Source organism: Sebastes fasciatus, chromosome 23, assembly GCF_043250625.1.
Source record: "Sebastes fasciatus isolate fSebFas1 chromosome 23, fSebFas1.pri, whole genome shotgun sequence".
In the NCBI taxonomy this organism is placed as follows: Eukaryota; Metazoa; Chordata; class Actinopteri; order Perciformes; family Sebastidae; genus Sebastes; species Sebastes fasciatus.
Window position 1 is genome coordinate 16,767,503 of NC_133817.1, and position 22,335 is coordinate 16,789,837.

Here is a 22,335-nt window from a genome sequence, read left to right on the forward strand (position 1 = left end):
TTTCAAAGGGGTCACTTGACCTCTGACCTCAAGATATGTGAAGGAAAACTTTGAGATGAACAGAGAGAGAACTGATGTTGACAAACTGCATAATTTGTAGTTGAAAAAAGGTAATAAAATGCAATATATCTACTCACAATACTCAGCAAAATGTTTAAAATCACAATAATAGCGTACTGTTCAAAATGTATCTCAAAGGGAGATTTGTCAAGTATTTAATACTCTTATCAACATGGCAGTGTATACATATCCTTGCCTTATGCAAATGTATGTATATTTGTTTTATTGGAAATCAATTAACAACACAAAACAATGACAAATATTGTCCAGAAACCCTCACAGGTACTGCATTTAGCATAAAAAATATACTCAAATCATAACATTGCAAACTCAGGCCCAACAGGCAACAACATCTTGTCAGTGTGTCAGTGTGCTGACTTGACTATGATTTGCCCCAAAACTGCATGTGATTATTATAAAGTGGGCATGTCTGTAAAGAGGAGATTCGTGGGTACCCATAGAAACTATTTTCATTCACATATCTTGAGGTCAGAGGTCAAGGGACCCGTTTGAAAATGGCCATGACAGTTTTTCCTCGCCAAAATTTAGCGTAAATTTGGCTAGTGTGATATGGTTGGTACCAATGGATTCCTTAGGTTTTGTAGTGTCATATGATATCAGTATCTTCACTCTAGCTTTAAAACTGAGCCCACTACAACTTTCAAAAGATCGATTGCGTTAATGATTTAAAGAAATTAGTGGCGTTAAAACGAATTTGTCATAGATTTTAAAAGTCCCTTGAACTCTACTGGAGGGATGAACCTTATTATTCCCTCATTTGGTCACCTCATAGGTGTTCAGTTGGGTTGAGATCTGATGACTGTGAAGGCCACAGCATCTGATTCAAATTACACATTATGTTGATGTTTGGCTGCCTTATTAGTCAAACATCTGATTATGATACATGTTGCTTTATATTGGATTTCTTCTTTTTCTTCCATGTGGTTTCCAGTCCTTTTTGTGAGAGGGTCACTACCTAAAATAGAAATGTTTTACAGTGAGCGTCTGTATGCTGTAGTTGAAAATGTTACAGTTTTTTGTTCCCACAAGAGTCGCGATGAAAGATTTACAGAAATCTTACAAGATCCTGAGCTGGAAAATTCCCAGAATGTCTCACATGGAGAGTTTCCTCCATAGCTGCCTGCTGTTCCCATAAAATACTAAAACAAAGGATGTCGAAAGGAGCTGGAGACCATCTTTCTTTTCCTTATTCTTGCTTTTTAGATTGTCTAGTTTGTAACACTATTGTGAGAACAGTTTAAAATTAAGATACCAGCACTGATAATTCTGCCAATTTATAGATTAAGTCACAAAGAGGTACTTGTAATCTTTAAGGAGCAAACTTGTAGCACCAAATGACCAAGATGAGCAGCAGAGATGTATCATCAGACATCACTAAATTTAGATTGAGATGATAGAAGAAATAAATGAAGGGAGCAAAAAAGAAAAGTGTTAAAAGATAGAGAAGACGGGCTGAAGGCGAGAGGCTGATATAGAAAGGAGCCAGGAAGAGACAGCAAGCAAGCAGAGAAGAAAAAAAACCTCTGTGTGTGTGTGTGTGCGTGTGTGTGTGTGTGTGTGTGTGTGTGTGTGTGTGTGTGTGTGTGTGTGTGTGTGTGTGTGTGTGTGTGTGTGTGTGTGTGTGTGTGTGTGTGCTGGAGGTGTGCCAGGGAGCCTGCCAGCCAGCAAGGCTGAGCTGCAGGGCCCCTGCTGAGGGTGGAGGGTTCAGGCGAGCCCCCTGCCTCCACCGGCCTACTAGAGCATGCTGGGAAAGAGAGAGGGGAGGAGGGAGAGGGGGAAGGGAGAGAGAGAGAGAGAGAGAGACCCCAAGAGGGGAAAAGGAAGAGAAGAAGGGATAGAGGGAAAGAGGTGGAGACAGACAGACAGCCATGGGCGAAAGAGGAGGAGGAGGAGGAGGAGGTGATGTTGATGTAGGAAGAGAGGTAGAGGAGGTAAACCCAGAGCTGGAATGTGAGAGGAATGCAGGGAATGGAGGAGTTTTCCTCTGTCTGGAAAGAGAAAGAGAGAGGTGGAGGAGGAAGGGTGGGAGATCCTTGAGACCTAAGGCGCTGCAAAACTCTCCTCTAATTTATTCCCTCCCTCCCTCCCTCACTCCTTCACTTTAACTCCTCCTCTGTAGACACTCAACACATCCAGATGTGTTAAGGGACTTTTTCACCAGGCACTCAGCTCTGTTACAGATATGAAAACGACCGATCGGTTTCTATCTGAGCCATTATTGTAGCAGAACTATTTGTAAATGTGCGTGGAAAGTTGTGTAACTGTATCTCAATCTGTGTGTATTGAGATTTGTAAATGTGTAGACACATCTGTAAATGCGTACATAGATATTAATGGCTGAAAAAGCCAATGTGTTTTGCTCCAAGAGCTGGAAATACAGACAAATCCTCAGTTACAACTCAGCAGGCCTCTCAGTTGACTTTTGCTACACTTCTGCCGTGCAGAGACCTTTCTGTTGAGTCATTTATCCACAGCACTCATCCACACAAATGTAAACCCAATGACAAGATGTGGCCTATTTCTTCATTTCAACGTTATTTAAGAGCACCGGTAAATGTCTTTTTATCCACATGGTTTATTTTAAGCATATAGCCAGAGTGACTCAAGCAGCAGTGATCAACAGTGGAAAAGCGCCAGTGTTGCATTACGTAAAGTTTAACCAGTGCAAACATTAACGCAAAGATATTATATTGTTTCTTTTAATACAGTTTTAATACAATTTCTTTTAATTTCTTTTATTCAGACTGCCTTTGTTTGTGTATGTGTGCACATTGTGATCGTCTATTCCATGCTGTGTTCAGTTAAAAGAGTTTAAATCTTTAAATATGAATACAGAAGACAGAAGTGTGTGTGAATGTGTGTTTTCTGAATGGGTGGTCGATACTATAAGGTATGTAAAGACAGTGTGTGTCTGTGTTGTTGCTACATTTCTTCAGCTACCTCTCACACCTTCACATTTCTGCACATTCAACCTTATATCTCTACATGTGCAACACATCAACATTTGCAATCTTGCCTCCACCCACTCACATTTCTCTGTTCTCTCCTCCTTTGACTCACTGTTCAGTGACTTGATTGACGGTTTATGACAAACAATATTTCCATGGAGAGATGTGGTGTTATAGTGCACACAAGGAGGTTAGATGAGGATATGATCTTTCAAACCTGCACGACCTGCAAAGGAATCATTTCTGTTTTAATTCAGTTGCTTTATTAAATCAGTTAATCCTCACTGAGAACAATTCTTCTTTCCAAGTGAGAATTGACAAGAACGAAAAACATTTATAGTCAGACAGACAGATCATTTAATCAAATACAAAGTTTAGTTTGACAGTTCTTTCATTCTTGACCTCGGAAACAGCAGTTGAGAAAAAGTTCACTCACTCACTTGTTCCAGAGCTTTCAACCGAATCTTTCATCAGCAGATGGAGTTGTCATGGGGCTGTAGATGTTCAAACTTCCCATTCTCCTGAGCACTTTTACGGCTTCTCGTCCATGTTGGCTTAAAAGTTGAATTCGATAGAACTAGGGCTGTCGAAGTTAATGCGATAATAACACGTTAACGCAAATTTGTCTTAACGCCACTAATTTCTTTAACGCATTAACACAATTTGCGATTTGTAGGTTGTAGTGGGTTGTAGTGCTCATGTTTAAACCTAGAGTGAAGATACTGGCATCATATGAAACTATAGAACCTACAGAATCCATTGGTACCAACTATGTCCTAGTAGCTTGTCACGAAGGAGGCTAAATAACGCTACAAACCTGCGCTACATTTTGGCGAGGAAAAACTGTCATGACCATTTTCAAAGGGGTCCCTTGAACTCTGACCTCAAGTTATGTGAATGAAAATGGGTTATATGGGTACCCACGAGTCTCCCCTTTACAGACATGTCCACTTCATGATAATCACATGCAGTTTGGGGCAAGTCATAGTCAAGTCAGCACACTGACACACTGACAGCTGTTGTTGCCTGTTGGGCTTCAGTTTGCGATGTTATAATTTGAGCATATTTTTGTTATGCTAAATGCAGTACCTGTGAGGGTTTCTGTACAATATTTGTCATTGTTTTGTGTTCTTAATTGATTTCATAATAAATATATACATACATTTGCATAAAAGAAGCATATTTGCCCACTTCCATGTTGATAAGAGTATTAAATACTTGACAAATCTCCCTTTAAGGTACATTTTGAACAGATGGAAAACTTGTGAATAATTTGTTATTAATCATGATTAATCATGGACAACCATGTGATTAATTGCGATCAAATATTTTAATCGTTTGACAGCCCTGGTAAATACCAATAATTTTTTTTGTGAACTAAACAGCTTTTTTATTTCACTGACAGTTATATGTATTAAAAATAAAATCAACCTTAACCCTCAAGTTAAATTCATTATTTCCGTGGACTTAAAATCATTGTTTTATTCGATGGCCTTGCTGCCCCAGCATTTGGCCTTTGTGCCGTCAGAAAATTGCCAACACCAAAGGCCAAGCGGCCTTGCCCCTAAAATGATGAAACTCCAGGCCCGTTCCTGAGTATACAAATGTAATTTATTCAAAGACAGTTAATTGAGTTTATATTCAAATCACACCGCTAAAGGATAAACTAGTTGGCTTGAAAACATGTAATCACTATTTTTAGGCTCTTTCTCTAATCTGTCTGCATGGTTACATGTACTGAAACATACATTATGCAAAATGTGTACTCTTTGACAATAACTTTCATCGTTGAAATACCATTAACTGATGATCTTATACTATAGTAAGACATAATCCACAATAACCTAGGGGTTGTACTCAATCTTTAAGGGATGTTTTTTAGCTTTTTCCTATTTTCTCTCCCTTTGTATCTCTTCATATCTGTATTTTCCTCTCTCTCTCTCTCTTGTTCTTTTCTGTTCATGTATTGGCATGACTGTGGAGCCGTATTGCCAAAGCTTCTGAACACAGCGGGAAATCTCTGTCTCTTCCTCTTCCTCGCTCTCTGGGGGATTGGTGAGACATTCTCTTATTTGTCCTTTTTTATCTGCGTATGTATGTTGTGTGTGTTTTTATATGTGTGCCTGCGCAGCACTGCACCCTCCCTCCCCACCTCCATGTCTCCAATCTCTGTCTCTCTCATCCTGACAATAATCCTTTTAGGAGAGAAAAAAAAAGTAGAAAGGGTGCAGGGATGGAGGGAAGGAAGGGAGGGAGGGAGGAGGGTGAGGAAAAAAAACGTGGGAGAAAGAGGAGGAGTGGAATGAGATAATGAGCAAGAGGATATAAGCAGCAGGAGAAAGGGGAGTAGAGATCGTAATGAGAGATGGTAAAGAAAAAGGGGGGGAGGTGGCGGAGAGGTGAGGGGGAGGTGAGTAGTGTCAAGTGTCACATTTACACATGTGTGGGAGGGGAGGAGACGAGGGGAGGTGGGTGAGGGAGGGGATGGAGGGGAGGTCACAGAGGTAGACTCGCACTGTATGTGGTGACAGGACAGTGTTACCACAAAAATCAATAGGCCTGTCTGCGCTATGGCAGTGTGTGTGTGTGTGTGTGTGTGTGTGTGTGTGTGTGTGGCCAGTGAGTTTTAATTGAAGTCCTGTGTCAGCGCCACAGTAACACAGATTATGGGATGTTCAGTAGATGTATTAACATTAACTTTCACCTCTCTATAAGAGGGATATAGATGTCTCTATATGATGTCTTTCATGTCCTTTTACCTTTGTTTTTTTATCTTTTTTTTCCGTTTTACCGTATTTAACGTATATCGTATTGGCTTCCATTGTAACTCAGCCAAGCACAACTGACCTGTGTTATCTGATTAATAGATAATCTGCATGAGCCCAACAAGATACATGTGTAGGTGGGATGGACAGTTGGTTCATCCTTTCCTTCTTCTTTCTCTAACACCACTGTTTCATTCTTGTTATCCTGCATACTAACATCTCATCATCATTGGTCGTTGTTCAAGACCATTCGGCCCGTCAGTTGTCTCCTTTTGGTTCCCACATCAGCCTCACCTGACCCAGTTGCTCCTTGTTCCCCCATCAGCCCCTGTATAAATAAAGGCGTTAAAGGTCTTATTGATAACATTTTTATGTCGACTTATATTTCTAAGAAAATAACTGACTTTAGAAAGTTACCCAAAAAAAAGTACGGCTTTTCCTAAACAAAATTATTGTGATTGTGAATTAATTCATATTAAAAATTTTGACGGGTCCCAAAATAAATGTTTTGTTTATCTCTGTGGAAGATATCTGAGGTTCGATTCCCACTTCTAACAAGGCTTGTGAGCCAATAGTAAAATGACGTTGGTATCACGTGGTATCTCTGTAAAAAGGTTTACACTTGAATTGTAATTCCTGATAATTTTGAAGATTTTTTTAGCGAGTTGCTGGTGCACGATTTATTATTTTAATAATAAATACAAATTCAGTACATTTATTTATCTATTTATTTGTTACATTTAGTTTTACAAAGTTAAGAAAGCAATGTTTTAAGTCAAGCCTGATGTTGCCTTACACATTAAAGAATGATCACAGTCTCTTCCACACAGTGAGGCATACAGCTTATTAATTAAACACTGGTATCGGATCAGTACTCGGCATCAGACGAAACCCAAAGCCCAGGTATCGCTATCGGTATCAGGGCTGAAAAAGATGGAATGGTGCATCCCTATTATAATAATATTATTAACCTTCTGGTTTCTTTAGGGTTATGTCCTAAGGAGAATACTCTTAAAACTGTCATTTGAGCATTATTATTATTATTATTATTATTATTATTATTATTATTATTATTAATAAATATATATCATGATTGATCAATATAAAAAACATATTGTGGTAACATTTTGGCCATATCTTCCAGCCCTATTTCAATGGGTGAAATCTAGATGAAAATCTAGTGAAACTAGATCATAAGACGTGTTGTCTGACCACATCTAAAGGCAAAAGTGTTTATTCCTGTTCCGAAAGGCCAAACTTGAAGGTAGAACAATAAGCGAGAGGGGCGAAACTTGATTAATCGTACAAATGGTGATAAGGGCACACATTTTTTTGGCAGTCTTAAAGTTCAAAATCTGCTTTGCTTGCTCCACACGCCTGACCAATCGCTGCATGAAGTGGGAATGCTTGTTGGATCGTCAGTTTTAGTTAAGATTGATATATTGATGCAGCCAGTCCTCATAAAAAAAGTGTGAGGAGCAAGTTTCAGATACTATTAAACAATCTGACAAGCACTTCATTTGAAGCGTATTGAGGCACTTAGCATTTTCTCATCACCAGGTCATCTATTGGCCGACCCCAAAGAAGCAGAAGTCCCTTTTGTGCCCCACCACATCTGAGGGACTGTGCTGGGATTAGGCAAATTAGACTAATGACGGATTGCTTTGTTTGAGACACAATGAGATGTTCTTTGTAATTCGCTGTCGTGCGACTGTCTGATGTTTTACTGGATGACGGAAAGTAGAAATGCAGAGGTAGAGAGAGAGTTTCGAATGCCAAGAAGTCACGACGCTGTCTGCTGACTGTTTCCTCTGGTTATATTCTGCTTTAGTACAGAACTGCATTGAAAAAAATAACTAAACTTGCTTGCGCTAAGACTTGTTAGTTTACTCTTTTAACCTTACTCCTTTTTTAACCTAGTCTGGTTATCAGGTACAAAACATTGTTAAAATGTCAATATTTTACAAAGAACTCCCATCCAGTCTTAATATTGATACTAGCAACAACCAGTGCTTTCTTACACTCTGAATGAATACTTTAGCAGTTTGACCAGTCGGCAAAGTCCAGCACTACAAACTTCAGCCCATTAGTTCCTGGACTTTTCCAGCAGGAACCAAAACCAGAACTAGTGCTCTGTTCGACCTGCCTGTACTTGGGTCCAATAGGATCCATGTGAAATTTCGTCATCAGAGGGTGTATGTGTAGGCTCTGTGCGGACGTCCGGGTACCGCCAATTTTTTTATGACTACAAGTGGTAGCGTAGGCGCCCGTTTGGGAGTATAACCGAGGCTTTACCTGCCCTACCCCTCTGAATCTGACGCCTGTAAACTTGCCCTTTCACAAAGTAAAGTCAGTTTTTGCTACACCTGCTCCGTCTCCAGACTCTCTGCTTTCGGATCTGTATTCAGTCGCTACGACTCTCTTGTTACAGCCGAGCTCCTCTCCCCTTCGCCTCTTTCTCGCTTGTCGATCTTGCATTTTCAGCAGTTATGGAATGAAATATTGATAGATTTTCTTCGGGGAGACACTTCCCTATTGATGTAACAGCACACCAAGGACACAAAGCATGAAACATAAAATACACGCAAGGACACTGAGAATGAAGAAAGAGGTAGAGGACTTTTTGCTGCTTGTGGAGGTAACGTCTAGAGAAGCAGGCGGTCACGTGTAATGTGCGAATGTGAATGTGTGATCAAACTGGTCTATTTGTCGGAAAAAGCTCTAGAGAGACAGATTTTCTGACAAAGAGAGAGGGCAGAAAAGAGTTTTTATTCAACGTTCATTAATAACATATAACATTTATGCTGTAGTGGAGAAACATAAATTGGAATAAGAAAGAAAGAGAAGAAGAAAAAGCAGGCGTTCGCTTCATCTGACTTCTTTCCATCTTTTCTTTTTTCTTCCCAATCACTCAAATTGTTCTCCTCGTTTCCCCTCCTTCATTCCTCTTCGGCTGCTTCCCTCCCTCATCACCCTCCCTGCCATCCATCTCTCAGCCTCGGTTTCACTCCGACTCTTTTCTCCCCGTTCGCCTCACACCACACACACACACACACACACACACACACACACACACACACACACACTAAGCCATGCTGACACTTAAACTAAGTGCACTCACACACACCCTGTTCCCTTACTCCCTTCTCTTACCACCCACCCAGAAACGAGGACACATACAGCCACAAAACACACACACACAGGACCCCCCCCACACACACACACACGCACACACACAGAGTACTTTCAGCACTTTCTTCTTTACCATACTCAGCAAGATCAGATGTCAACTCAACTGACACAACACACACAGAGGCTGTATTTTTCTTTTCACCACGCTCTGTTTCCTCCTCCCTCTTATAGAATATATGCATTTTTAAAAACCCGCCCACACACACACACACACACAGACACACTCACACAGAGTGAGAAACGCCGCATGAATGGTTAACCTCCACACATAAGAGTCATGAGAGGGAAAAAAGATGAAGATATGTAGGGGAGTCGGAGAGAGGAGATGTGGCAAGGAAGTAAGAGGGTCGGAGAGGTTGAGTAAGGAGAACATAAACAGACAATTCAGCATTCAAAGACACAGACATGATAGCCTAACCTTTAGCTACACATGTAAGCAAAGAGTATCCATTATAGCGTGCATGCAAGACACAAATGGCTCTGTATCCAACACACAGAATGAAACATGAATAAATGATTTTCATGCACTGACAAAAACCACCACGAGCCAAGACGCTCTCGCACACATGCGCTCAATGTGTGTTTGCATGCCGGCAGCGCACGCAGTACACAACATGTGCACGTACAATTAAATGACATGCATGTTTTCATGCAGGCAGCATGCAATGACACGGACATGGACACGCACACAGAAACACATGCTTCTCCTGGGCTTACTGGCACGGGAGATGTTTCGATATTACACACATGTACACGCCTGTCACATACACGATACATGGAATTGTAACATAAGCAGTGTTTATATTGTAAAGTCAGCTTTTACATGGTCGCATGCAGACTAATGCTACTACTTTCACTACTTCTTTTAACCTTTTATTATGCACATTAGGCTGTTTTCACACATCGTTCGTAGCTATACCGAAAACGAAAAGTTATGCACTGTAATTCATATATATATCCCACGAAATCAATTCGTATGAAATCCACAAAACCATGAATCAGGAAGTATAAAGAGCGACAAACACCGAGGTCGGGGTGGATGGGTGGGTCAAAAAAGACCAGACTTTTGCCCAGGAGACCGGTGTTTGTACAAGTGTGAAACCAGAAGTCAACATTGATTTATTTGTCTTCTGTACTTAAGAAACACCACTTCCGTATTTATTTAACCCAAACCACGATCTTTTCCTAAACCTAACCAAGTAGTTTTGTCGCCTAAACCTAACAAAGTAGTTTTGTTGCCTAAACGTAACCGAGTTGTTTCCTGTGAAGTTTATTTTGAAAAGACTGTATGGATTTAACGAGCGGAAATTGACACATGTTGCTGGACATTCGTAGGGAAACGCACAAAAAATTAGGAATAACTTTTCAAAGATATATGAACTGTTGTATGAGAATACGCTGTATATACATAATATCCACAATATCGACATTTGGACCACAATAAGCATAGACAGTTGGTGAAGATATCAACAAAAAAACAAAACAAACAAAATTGCATCAACTCGTAACATTAATCAAGTCAGATTTTAAAGAATATTTCCAGTCTATTATTATAACTTGGGCTTTATACATCATACATGTTTAAAACAAACCCCCAAGAGAAAAAAAAGAGTAAAATTTCTATCTAAACTACCCAACGTAAACATCCATCAAAGTCAGACTGATGATCAGATCGATTTCCTGGTTCAGACTTTGACACGTTGTACTTGTACTAGTTGTTTGGCACACTTTTCCTGTGCAATAAGGGGTTATTACCACCATTTCAGGTGTGCTCAGTTAAAGTTTTACCTCCGATTAAAGTGGTATAGAACATCTACTGTCTTGTTAACAACCTGTCTGATCATCTGACTGCTCTTGTTTCTTTGATTCCAGATCAGCATTTACTCTAACATGTTGTCATTAACACATAGACATGATAGCTATAACCCAAGTAAATGCTATGAGTTACATGAGAATAAGTCCTCCTACTTAATATTGCTCTGCTTCACATGTTTTAATGCTCCCTGCATTCACATTGAGGCTCTTATGCTGTGCTGAAGCAGTAGCAGCTTAAGTGCCTTGCTCAGGGGCACGCTGACAGTAGCTGGTGAGGGAATGGAGAGTGGTTTTCATTCATCCGTTTGGTAGCCTTCCAGTGAAAACCGCACACCTTTAGGCAACCACTGCCCCTGATATATATTTAAGTGCAGGCAGCCTGAAGCGACACACACACATGCGCAGCACGGCCACACACCATGTGTACGAGCCAGATTTGGCTCCGTCCTCATGTCTGCCATACGGTTGATTCCTCCCCGCTGTGCACACCCTGCAGGCCAAACACACTGCTCTCCGTGTGTGTGTGTGTGTGTGTGTGTGTGTGTTTGTGTGAAAATAGAGAGGAGAGAGATAAAGAGAGAGAGAGAGAGAGAGAGAGAGACCAGTAGAGAGGGAGAAGACATATTTTACCACAAAGCCATGTTTTAAAAGAAAAAATTGCAATGTTTTCACTCTTGAACTGTTAATATAATGTTTCCTTGAGGGGTGATTTGACCAGTTTACACTAGCTGTACACTAATGGACGTGGATATGTTAGAAACTAGATTAGTGTTATAAAAGGATGTCAAAGTTAATGCAATAATAAAGCATTAACACAAATTTGTTGTAACGCCAATTTCGTTAACACATTAACGCAGCCTGCGATTTTTAGGCTATAGTGGGCTCAGTTTTAAAGCTAAAGTGAAGATATTGGTATCATATGAAACTACAAAACCTGAGGGATCCATTGGAATCAACCATGTCATAATTACGTGTCGCGAAGGAGGCTAAATAACGGCACAAACTTACGGCAAATTTTGCCAAGGAAAAAATTTGGCCATTTTCAAAGGGGTCCCTTGACCTCTGACCTCAAGATATGTGAATGAAAATGGGTTCTATGGGTACCCACGAGTCTCCCCTTTACAGACATGCCCACTTTATGATAATCACATGCAGTTTGGGGGCAAGTCATAGTCAAGTCAGCACACTGACACACTGACAGCTGTTGTTGCCTGTTGGGCTGCAGTTAACCATGTTATGGTTTTAGCATATTTCTTATGCTAAATGCAGTACCTGTGAGGGTTTCTGGATAATATTTGTTATTGTTTTGTGTTCTTAATGGATTTCCAGTATTATATATACATAAATTTGCATAAAGCAGCATATTTGCCCTCTCCCATGTTGATAAGAGTATTAAATACTTGACAAATCTCCCTTTAAGGTACATTTTTAACAGATAAAAAGTGTGCGATTAATTTTTACTAATTTCGTCAGTTTTTATTCATTCATAAATGTTTTGCTCCTGAGTATTTCTTAAAATTTTTCTCTCCATCTCTCACTCACTGAAGGCCCTTTCAGACACAACGGCACTACTGCGCTCTGAAACCCGTTATTTCCAATGGATGGCGCGACGCCACAACGGCTTTTTGCTGCGTCCAGCAATACCCAAACTTTAGGTGCTGTGCGCTGTGATGTGCGGCGAGCGCAGCTCAAACTGCGTTGTGTCGCGACTCGCGAGCAGCTCTCTTCAAGTTCCAAGCTACTCTTCGGCTGGGAAACGACATTTGGTGTAGCTCTAGTGTTGTCCGGGTGGAAACAGTTGGGCTTATACAGTACATGCTGTACAGTGCCAGAATCGGGTTGAGATAACAAAATGGGAAAAAAAGGTGGGAAAATTGTAAATAAATCAGGAGAAATACGGGAGAGGGCAATGACAAATGGGAGTCTTCCGGATAGGTTAACAGCCAGTATGAACTACTATAAACAGCTATACATTATGTATTTCCTTCACACATCTTGAATGAAACTAAAGTATTTTTTTGAATATATGCAGATCCCCGTGTAGGCAAAAGACAGCAAGACGTTTGAGAAAGATAGAGAAAGCAAAATCAAGATGCAAAGATACACAATGTAGGAGAAGAAAGGAGGGAAAAAGAGAGAGTGAGGGTGGATAGACAGCCGTCTCTGTGAACCTGCATAGACAAGCTCAGTCAGGCTGCTTTGGTGAGAGAGAGGCAGAGAAAGCAGGGATGTTTTGACAGCTCGGAGCCATCACAGCAGCAGAAGGCAGGCTCTGTGTGTGTGTGTGTGGGTGCAGGTGTGTTTGTGCACGCATTGTATTTGTGTGTGTGTGTGTGTGTGTCTGCATTCACACAAAAGACTAAAGGCAGAGACAGACAGTGACGTTTCTCCTGATTCAGAGACAAAGAGGGAAAAAAGGGAAGTCTAGCACAGAGCCTGGATGAGGGACGATGTGAGACTGTATCTGTGTGTGGTGTATATAAATGTGGCGTATACATATTGATATGTGTCAGGGCGCCTGCCACCATGGTCCCATCATTCATCATTCTGGTCACGACAAGTAAACCCTCCTCATTAGAGGGCTGTTGATGAGCAGACAGTGTGTCCAGGTTGTTTGAAAGATGTTTTTCCACATTATTTCCTCTCCCCTCTCATCACTGTAAAGACAGAGGAAGCATACGTATACTCTTCATCAGCCTCGCCCCACTTCACCTTCACACAAGCTCTGTCACACTGGGAGCTGCCCCGAACAAACACAGTCTTCTGCAGCTGCCACTGAGCAGCTCGGGAGCAGTTGGAGGTGAGGCGTCTTGCTCAAGGGCACCTTGACTTTACTTTTTTTTTTATGTAAAGGACGGGAGACTCATTCTCATCACCTGCATTTCCCCAGCCAGTCTGGGAATTTGCACCATTGACCCTCTAGTCACAACCCAGCTACTTTTGGCTGCTGCCTTTACAGTAGGCCACTGTTGCTGCAGCTGTCTGTAATTGACAACTAATGTTTTGTGACCCAAAAGTTTTGGAAACAGCAGCTTTAGAACATCATGCGATACAAAAGCTCTTCGTGACCAATTAAATTAAACATGTAATAACTGATCTTTTGACATCTTGGGGGATGTGGAAACAAGCTTCAAACACATGATAGTTAGCAAGCAGTTGTGTATTTACTCATTCAGCAGATAGGGAGCAGTCCTGTTTTTTGATCTCCACGAACTCTTGAGGGAAATATCAGAGAAATATCTGGATTTTTAGCTGCTAAATGCTCCACTAAGTTCACCCAACCCGGTATCATGCCAAAGCGTGCAATAGACCGGCCTGACCGCCAGAGGACGGCGTCTCAGTGACGCGTTTTGCCCCGCTGAGGTGTGAATATACACATGCGTATGAGGGTGCAGTACCAGCAGGGGGCAACAAAACCACTCGCTTAGGTTTAGGGAAAATGCCATGGTTGGGCTTAAAATAAGTACGTAAACTAAGTATAATACATACGGAAACAACATAACATCAGTATGGAAAACACGTCACAAATGTCACCACAAGACGTGACAAACATTACAAACATATCTTAAAAAACAAAACACTGGTCGAAGTCCTGTGTTTGTTGGACCCATCCACCTCCCCACCCGCCATAAGCGGTCTTTCTCACTTTTTATTCTACGTCACCAGCTCTGAGCGTGGCATATTCACGCAGATGTATTTACATTGCAGTCAGTAAAGACTACATGGCGTACAAATGACCCACCAAAAGCAAGAACAGCGTTCTTATTACATGCTTTTGCCTTGCACATTATCATGTCATTCGCAAGCCTTTTTGTGCAACCGGGCTGGTTCACCTGTGCAGGTAGCGTGCAGTGGGGTTTTCAAGATTTGTCGCTGAAAATGCCTTCCTGTAGAAAACAACACCATGAGAGCCGTGAGAGTGAATCAAAACAGTGAAGTTGCGGGCCACAAGGAGCTGGTGCTGCATTTAAAGCTCAATAGAGCCGACGGGAGGTTCACATACAAGTAGTCATGTGATCCATTGTTAACATAAAGATATTGATTATAGCTGCTTTAAACATTAGTTTATCTTCATGCAAGCTAAACTGATCTCTTTATCGTCTAAAACATACACTGTTACATATGGTAGTTGGTGGAAAATCTGACAATTTCCTCAATTTCCAGAGAAACAGATGAGATTTATTTATCAGGTTTGTAGAAGACAGTGAGTTTTCTACTGACAGTCCGTCTCATATGTTCTCGTTGTTTCTCCCGCCTGTTTGCCAGACAGTCAATGCACACATGAAGCAAATAGCCAGAGTGTTTGACAAGTGTGTGTGTGTGTGTGTGTGTGTGTGTGTGTCAGAGAGAAGATGGTTGTCATTTTAAGAGGCAAAATGATGGGAGGATAGCGTGTGTGTGGGTGTGTGTTCATGCTTGCATGTGTGTTAACAATGTACCCTTGTGTCCCCTGTGTCAAAGCCCGGCTAAATCAAGTCAACCATGCTACGTGTGTGTGTGCGTGTGTGAGTGTGTGTGTGTGTTTGTGTGTGTGTGTGTGTGTGTGTGTGTGTGTGTGTGTGTGTGTGTGTGTGTGTATGTGTATAAGTATGTGTGTCAGAGTGTGTGTGCCAGGCCAGATCAATATGAACTAATCAATGGGAGAAGACAGCTAGAAGGACCTTGGGGACGGCAGATACACACCTGGTGTACACACACACACCCACACACACACACACACACACACACACACACACACAGAGAGCCTCTTTGTATTCCAGCCTCACTTTCTCTCTTTATCTTCTCTCACACTACCTCCACGTCTCTTTCTCCATGCTTCTCTCTTTTCCTCTATTTTTTCTCTTTCTCACACAAACACACTAATTATCTCACTCTTTTCTCTTTCATTCTCTCAAGGCTTCAGTCAGATACATCACTGCCTAATTTTCTTGTTCTTTCTCCTTCCTTTCCTCTCTGCTTCCTCCTCTCTGTATCCAAACTCAGGTTGTTTGTTTGAATTGTGGAGGCTGGTTGCGTGAGGGACTGAGTTCACGCTTCACAGGTCAGGTCTGACTCTCCAACCACGACTCAATATTAGAGACACGCTGCGTTCAAGTAGCAAACAAACCTGGTACTGCAGGGTTCTTTTCTAAGTCTGATCACATCTGTCGAAGCAGCAGTGGAAAGACGAGGTCTGTGCCGCTCCACGGTGAGGAAAGTTCAGCTGCTGGCACACATGTGAGTGCAGCCTTCAGCACATGTGCTGCTCAAAATGCATGTTCGGAAATTAAAACACATGTATGGAAGCAGAGAAAGAGCTGTAATAATAATTTTATTTTTTAAAACCATCTGTCTGATTTGACATGGTTTGAATTCCCCTCTCTGAAAATGTCCAGGAGGTCAATTCAAGTTTTGAAAATGTCTGTCTTTTTAGAGATTTCTTTTCTTTTCTCTTTTCCCGGATTCACAAATAATTCAGAAAATTCAAGCATCTTCTCTTTCTTGGATCATGTGACTGACAGAGTGTAACCTGATAGGATGTTTTTTTCTTGAATTTTCTAAATGTTGGCAATCGATTTTGAGTAACTTGATTTTTGACTTGATTTTTTGGATCCGAAAGTGATTTCATATGACATTACGGAGGAATTTGAGCATCTTGAAAATTGAATTATCTATTTGAGGCTGTGAACAATTAAATAATTACATGAAATAAAATCAAGTTTTAGTTCCTTTTCCTACTGGAAAAGCGGTCTCAAACTAGGCGATTTCAGATGATTTTCAAAATAAAATATTTCAATGGAATACATTATTTAAATTCCAAAATAATGTATTTTGCAGTGATTCCATTTTCCAATAAGGTGTTCAGTTACTTTTAGTTTTTTTTATTTAACCTTTATTTAACCAGGCGGCCTGACAAAAGGCAAAGCCTCTTGAGGGAAGGGGGTTGGGGGTAAAAAGAAAGGACAAAAGTAAAAAAGACCACAGTGGCATACATGACAAGCACATGAAAAGTTACTTTTAGGATTCAAAACCTTACAGTCCTTCGTTGCTTCCATACAAAACTTGAAAAATCCAGCATTGAAACTGAATTGATGCAAACTGTAAGACTATTTTCCAACATGAGTCTGTCTCTCGCACCATAGGCTTACAGATCTTCACACCTAGAAGCCAATCCAAAAAATTGGACCTTATTTTTGCACAAGTGTAAATCTAGCTTTTGCCAAATCCTGAATTGGCAGCCTGGTTATCAGCAGGCACACCAGCAGCTCTGGTGGACGCTCTGGGTCTGAGGCACTTTCAGTTCAATTCACTCAACATGCAAATTGAAACTGTAATTCATTTACTGGCAGATAAGAGCGCTACTCTGTCTCAATAATGCCTTTATAGATTGAATATTAAATAACCATTTGATGGGGATTTTCTTATGGTTTGAATGTCCACTTCCTGGGTTAATTGGATTGAACGGAAAGTGACCCGACTCTTGGCTCAATCAAATTCAGTGCAGGTGTGGAAGTTCCGGCCTTCCTTTTATTCATCAGTATATACTGTATCAGTTATATATATTTTTGGTAAATTAGAATACAGTTTTCTCTGCAAATACTTTGTGCTTTTGTCCTCGCAGCTTTCCGTTTTATTTTCTGTGGTGTATAATTACTCAGAAATAAGGCCAATTTATTTGTTCCTGTCATGAAAACTAATAATTTAAATAAGTACAATTTGTGCTTTATTCATCTGATTTTCACAATTTCACATGAGCATGGTCAGGGCTGTTAAAAACATGATATATATGCAATGATATTTTAGGGCTCCAAAGATTTTAATCAAATTTTGACAAATGATTGACGCTGGAAGTTTTTCTTAAAGAAGCATTCCAATTTAAAGTCAAACTGAAATTTAAATTTTCCTCATTTTTTTGTGTAAATAACAGGTAGCAACTTGGCAAAAGTGACACGAGAGGGTGGAGCTAAGTATAACCAAACACTGAATAAGACATAGGCGACCAAAAAGGTTATAATTAACTTTCATGAACTGAAAACACACTGTGAAAGGGTTAAAGTTGTAAGACCAAAACACGGACAACTCCCAGACCGGACAACGCCGTGGTAGCGACCTGTCAATCACAAGGTAGCCACGCCCTAAAGCATCCCCTACTTTATGGTCTTTTTGACTCTAAATGGAACCATAATTTACTAAATGAACATCATGCTGTATTGAAGAAGACTTGAAACTAGCAATTGAGACCATAAACTCATGTTTACAACGTTTATTGAGGTGCGAAATCAAATGAGAAGTAGGCTCATTTTCTCATAGACTTCTATACAATCAGACTTCTTTTTGCAACCAGAGGAGAAAGAATGTAAGTTTAAGGCACTTCTGCATTGGCTTCACTTTTCAGACCCAGAGGTAACCCACTGCCCACAGCTTATCTCAAGTGATTGATACTGTATCATCATTATTGGATAATTTCATTCCAATGTGGGGTATGGTTTTTGGGTGAGTCCAACACAAAGGGTCTAGTCAGAAATTCAACTTCAGCCTCATGTTCCTTCCTCCTGCTCTCTTTCTTTCCTCCTCACTGTTCCTCCAAACACTCCTAACACCTACCCAAAAAAGCCCACCTTGTTAACGTCGTGAAATCTCTCTGTTCCAATGCACGGCGTTTCCTGTCAAACATGTTGCTGCAGTTTTCTGTCTCCCTTTCTGCCCATTTCCACCTGTTTGAGAAAAGCATGACAAATTTTAAACAGAGTAAAAGAGAAAGGAAAAAGTTTCTCTTTATTGATGCTTGAATGACAAGCTGAGCTGACAGGAAGGCGCAGAGAGAGCCGGCAGAGAGACACACAGAGTGTCTACGCACATGCATTATGCACATACACTTTCAATCACACCTGCACAGACAGGAAGACAAGCACACACAGGCGCACCACACCTCCCACGCTACCAAAACACTGTCTCACCTGACAAATTAGAACGGGTGCGAGCCCGCCGGTTTTTGACATTGCAGGTATCTGTCACATTTCTGTCAGAGCTTCACGTGGTTTCACATCGAAACAAAGAAACCCAAAAAGAACCCACATGTCATCCCCTCCTCTCTCTCTCTCTCTCTTTCTCTCTCTCTCTCCTTCTCTCTGTCCGTCCTCTCCTGTCTTTCTCCGCTGGGTACTGTCGAATGAAGCAGGAATACGGAGCAGAAGTCAACATCACATGCTGCATAATTCTCAGTCTCCCGTTGTAATTGCTGGGGCTTTTATAAAAGATTCAGCAACAACGTGCATGGTCTGATTGTGAATGAAGCGAGGGTCCTATATGGTTTCAAATTAAAGATTTAGTGTGTTGTTTTCTCATCCAATCAGCTGGATCCAACAAACAAAACAGCAGAACGGTATATAAAATGTAACAACAATAATGATTTGAGCATACTAATAGCATCAATATTGAAGAAAACATCTAAGGATCTCTATCATGGCTAATACAGAATACAATCTGTGGGACTAATATAGCTGTGATGCCAGTCTGCGACATAGAGGATGGATTAATATCTGCATTTGTTGCCTAATGAGCAAAAGGCCTACAGCAGTAAATGACCTGATAAAATAATAAGCAGTTGAACACCCAGAGGAGCTAATGAGTGAAGGGCTCTCCAGTCTGTAGAGGCTGGAAAATACACCAAAATAGAGCTGAAACGATTATATTTTGATTAGTGATTAATCTAATAACTGGTTCCAGCTTCTCAAATGTGAGGATTTGCATTTTTTTTCTGTTTGATATCACTGTAAAATTGAAAATCTTTGGATTTTGACTGTTGATCCCACAAAAACAAACAATCTTAGACGTCTGCATCCATATGTAGAATTTCTTTTTACATTTAATGGGGTTTATTTAGCCGACACTCACAAAGAGCACCACCAAACTGTTTTTAAATGTGAAAACAAAGTTTTGAATGTTATAGAAACATGGATTTAATGTGTGACGGTAAATTTGTTCCAATCAAAAGGAGTACTTCTTTATTTGTTCCTGTAGAGACTAAGGGAACAGAAAGTAGTGCCGAAGTAAACACACTGAGGTATATGGCTGTAAAAACTGCTTCAAATAAACTGAAGTATTGCTTTAAAAGATAATTATGAACCAATGAAATTTCCATCTGGTATTTAAATACAGCCTGTAAGCACTGGCTGACCCTGCACATGTTGTATTTGAAGTTTACATAACATTATTCAGTTGGTTAGATGCCACTAAATCCTACACACTGGTCATTTAAAAAGACTATTCCCAGAATAAATGAAACCTCCCTCTGTACTCTACTCAGAATGGTACAGTCTGCGTTCCCTCTACTATAAAGCTTATTGGAAGCTCTCACGTCCTGTTTGGCAGTTTGAACCCATGACCAGCAGGTAGGTTAATATGGATGGGAGCTCATGTGAAAAACATTTTGTCAATTGAAGTTAAATATAACCAATAAATTAATTGAGTGGTTATTTCATTAAGAATGTGCATGATGACAGTATGTTAGCAGGTTTGCGTGCTATACCCACACATGTTTACTATGCTAACATAACTCAGCCACAGAGGCCTGGCTACACAACCAGGACTACAGATCTATTGTGCCGGCAGGATGGAGTAAATAATAGAACTGCAGAAACTAGAATGTGTCCGGCCAGTGTGCTACCTGCTCCGATAGGGCATGATTTACAACCCTGACACAGCCGTTAAACCTGCAATAGGCAGAATGTTTTTGGCATCATTGAGCAAAAAAATCCATAATAACCTTTCAGCATATTGTAATTCAAGTGCTCTGAGAGAAAACTAGACTTCTGCACCTCTTCATGGCTCTGTTTTCAGGCTTTAGAAAAATCTAGTACGTGACGGGAGACTTTGGCCAATCACAGGTCATTTCAGAGAGAGCGTTCCTATTGGCTGTGCTCCGGCTGGTGGGCGGTGCTTGGTATTTCCTCAGCAGATCTCAACATGGCTGCTGGGTCACAAACTTTTTCATTTTACAGCTAAACAGTGCACTAAAAGATGTTTCTGACAACATTTGAGGCGAGAAATAGGCATTACAGTAACAGAGTATTGATTCATAATTGATCAGCGCGGCCTAGTTTGACCGTTTGATCAGAGTTCACGAGTGATTGACAGCTGCTCAGGGACGCTAGGCTTCAGCTCGGCTCTGATTGGTTGTTTTCTTCCGGTCTGTGAAATTTTGCAGATGCCATTAGGAGCACCGGAGGACACAGAGGCACATGATTTTTTTTTCAGATTTCCTGTCACATGCACTACTGTCAGCATATAGTGACTGTTTTATAAAAATAACTTTCTTTAATCATATTTGCTCCAATTTTACCCACTGTTGCTTTAACTGTGTCCTACATATCACAATATTATTATGAAGAGGTTTGCTGAGCATGCATGCCCTTTACTGCAACATACTGCCTCATTACTTGTTCAGTAGCAACTAACTAACAACACTAACTAGAGGTAATCAAACAGGCAATCATCAGATTAACCAGTAGTGTTCAAATAACATGTTGGTGAGAATAATAGTCGCAGAGACAGCTGAAGAAAGTGAATCATGTTGCATATACTGCAGTTAAAACCACAGCTCCATCTCTGGCAAGGATTGCTCTTGTAGAGAAAGAACTGATTGTAATCCACCGACTTCTTCTCCTTCAGAGAGAAAAAAAATCATCAATAATTAATCACTTAGGGGTTGGATGATGTAATTGTTCCTCCTTTTGCTGCAAAGTTCGACTTTCTGAAATGGAAAGAATTATTTCTGACCTTCGCCTAAATTCTTCTTACCTTTGTAGAAAAGCAGCTCATTGCTTTCTGAGGAATGTGCAGCGGAGGTGTGTGTGTGTGCCTGGTGTCCGACGGAAAATAATTAGCTGGTCTGTTGGGCAGCGGAGTCTGAGAGAGGCAGAAGCAGGGTTTCTGCATAAACTTTTAATATGTGTGTGTGTGTGTGGGTGAGTGTGTGCCAACCATTGTTGAATTTTAGGCCGATTTCTGTATTTTGGAAGAGTTTGGTTTGTGTGTGTGCGTGTGTGTTTGTGTGTGTGTGTGTATGTGTGCGTGTGTGTGTGTGTGTCCAGACGGTATTTTAACATGGCTAGCCGACTTTTAGCAGCCCACAGTTAAACAGTGACTCACAGATTCCTCTCTCTCTCTCTCTCTCTCTCTCTCTCTCTCCCTCTCTTTCTCTCCAACCTCATCTGTTTCTCCCTTGACTCTTTTTCCTTTCTCTTCTTTTTTTTTACCACTTTCCCTGGTTTTCTTTCTTTCTCTTCCTCCGCCTTACCGCCCCCTCTCTTTCTCTCTCTCCAGGTTGGGTGCTGACCATAGCAGACTTCAGGACAGAGGTGCTTTTTCCTCTGCTCCTCCCCCCTCTTTTCTCCAACTGTTCCAGCTGTAAACCCAGTAAGTTACAATTTGACCACACCATGTTTCTACTCTGAATAGCTTTAAAAACAATATCTAACTCCTACCATGATTATAATGGTGTTTTTATAGTCTTATTTGAATAGAAAACATATGTTTTTGTGTGGTTTCATATC

The 22,335-nt window shown here is 40.7% G+C and overlaps 1 protein-coding gene across 6 annotated transcripts in view; it reads left to right on the forward strand.

Moving 5' to 3' along the window:
• The window catches only part of wnt5b (wingless-type MMTV integration site family, member 5b), a 108,766-nt gene that overhangs the window by 38,642 nt on the left and 47,789 nt on the right, over positions 1-22,335 (forward strand). For 2 of the 6 annotated variants that reach the window (XM_074624964.1, XM_074624963.1), the window contains exon 3: positions 22,106-22,198. The exons of 2 other annotated variants lie outside the window; for them this stretch is intronic. The gene's annotated coding sequence lies outside the window, so the exon portion shown is untranslated. Of the gene's footprint in view, positions 1-15,323; positions 15,488-22,105; positions 22,199-22,335 lie in introns of those variants that run through there. 2 more of the 6 variants (XM_074624966.1, XM_074624965.1) reach the window with 2 other exon arrangements.